This window comes from Aplysia californica, unplaced genomic scaffold (genome assembly GCF_000002075.1).
Source record: "Aplysia californica isolate F4 #8 unplaced genomic scaffold, AplCal3.0 scaffold00057, whole genome shotgun sequence".
Taxonomy (NCBI): domain Eukaryota; kingdom Metazoa; phylum Mollusca; class Gastropoda; order Aplysiida; family Aplysiidae; genus Aplysia; species Aplysia californica.
This window is the reverse complement of record NW_004797327.1, coordinates 1,173,883-1,175,960: the sequence shown is the minus strand read 5'-3', so window position 1 is coordinate 1,175,960 and position 2,078 is coordinate 1,173,883. Positions and strand designations below refer to the sequence as shown.

Below are 2,078 nucleotides of genomic sequence, written 5' to 3'. Positions count from 1 at the left end.
GGGAAGACTGCTCAACGGCATCCATAAGTACTTATCACACCATGCAACACAGCATAATAATCTTACAGGTAGAGACTCAAATCGTTACATCCCGTTCTCTCAGAATCGAGGTAAGTGGATTGGAATCTAAAAAGCCAAAAAAACCACTAATCCAAATTTCTAATTTTTGTGATTTTCCTTTGGTATATCGCTAACACTAATCAGAATCTATAGCCCTTCCGATTGTTATAACTAAACACTAATCCAAGACTATAAATATGATAATATTCCCTAAGCTAGTCATTCCAGTTTTATATTACACTAATCCAAAACTTCAGTTATTCTAATATTCCTTGGCTATAACTATTCCAACTACTGTCGTGTACAACGTAATTATAATAACTGACCATAGCACACACAGATTAATGCATTCCCTGTCTTGTTTATGGCTGACCTTAAAGGTAAAAATAATTATAATACCAAGTGCATCATGAACATATTATGGGTTCACATAAATCAACTAAATCAAAAGTCGTGGCATCCAAAATAAAAAATAAAGGGAGAAAAAAGGAAAAAGAAGTTTTCTTAACGCCTAGATCTACACCAACCAAGATTTCTTCGCTCTACGACGTTGGAGTACGGTACTGTTTTGACATAACGTTGTTTGACAAATCAAATTTGGTTTATCGTAGCACACTTGCATAAAAATAAAAACAAAATTACAAATTAGCTTAATACCATCAGACATAGGACTACAGCCAGTAGTAGTAGTTAAAATTTTAATTATTTTTTCTCACTGTCGCTGCTGTTATAAAGGGTAGCCTTCTAGACTTCTTAGAATCTCAGGTCCTCAAAGAATACCGTGATGTCTGTAAAGTTGAACCACACGTCCTGTTTATTTATGATTTCATTTCATGGAAATATCTCTGTGCCGTTCTCGAATTTAAGAAGCAAAAAACAGAACAAAACAAAAACAATCATTTTACAGGCTATAAAAAAAATTAATAATAATCCATGTCATAATTGGAATTCCCGATTGTTGACGACAGTTCTATTTTTATCAGCGAAATCCATGAGTGATGTTTTAGGTGAAGCGCCCTCTCATAATATAATCAGCTGGGCTACTGCCCTAGATGGAAGTCCATAGCGAGTGTGTGCCTATAGCTAGGACCTTATAACCTCCTTGGCCCATATATTTTAGTGTATTACTGTTACGTAAAATTGCTTTCATTCTGACGAGCTGTCCTTCGAAACGGGAAGTGTTCTCAGTGGATTTCGGGTATGTAGATTTAGTGTAATGATAAGAGTCCAGTCCGTTTTTTTGTTTGTCTGATTTTATAATGCGTTTTATCTACCGAGCAATCAAAATACTCTGCATCAATGACAATACATGCAAGAGATATTGCATTGATAACACCCAGCATATTTAATCTTGGTTATAACCAACATTTTTACACAATATTCAATATTTTTAAAACAACATCAAAACAAACAAATCCTTTGACGATGTGCGCGGATTAATGTGGAAGAATCTACTGTTATCATAAACAACACTTTGAAGTAGCTTAATCTTATTTGCAAGAGTGGTGCACGTTGCAAATAAAAGCTAGCTATCAGTAAAAGGTCAGGCAAAGATCTAATAATGTATGTTTGTGAAAATAAAAACCGTGGAAAGCGCTCTTTGATAAATTTTTAGTTAAAATAAACCCCACCAATATCAAATAAATAGGCTTGAACAACCTCATATATTTGTAATTTGCTTTTCGAAGTTGGTTTTAATAGTAAAAGGCACTTAAAATGAATTTCCTCACTTTACCCAGACGTGAATGGATACCCAGCAATAGGAAGCGAGAGATCTTGTCAGTATTTATTGTTTAAGCACCTGTAAAATGCCTGTATGATTCCCATGACATTGACATTGTCTCAGAGTGTTATCAGATCTGCTGGGGGTAATAATTCATGATTGTTCAGGGCATAGAGCTTGTTGTTGAGCGGGACTTTGTGATAATAATGTAAACGTTATTTGTTTAGTATTACCCTTTCTTTTCTTGCGCTATTGAAACATTATCATTGCTGGTAGAATATAAGGAAGATGTGAA

At 34.5% G+C, this 2,078-nt stretch overlaps 1 long non-coding RNA gene across 1 annotated transcript in view; it reads left to right on the top strand.

The window, feature by feature from the left end:
- The first annotated feature begins 1,050 nt into the window (after window positions 1-1,050).
- LOC106011116 overlaps window positions 1,051-2,078 on the top strand; it is a 3,179-nt gene continuing 2,151 nt past the window's right edge. The window contains exon 1 of the long non-coding RNA XR_001184658.2: window positions 1,051-1,258. This is a non-coding gene — a long non-coding RNA (uncharacterized LOC106011116). The remainder of the gene's footprint in view (window positions 1,259-2,078) is intronic.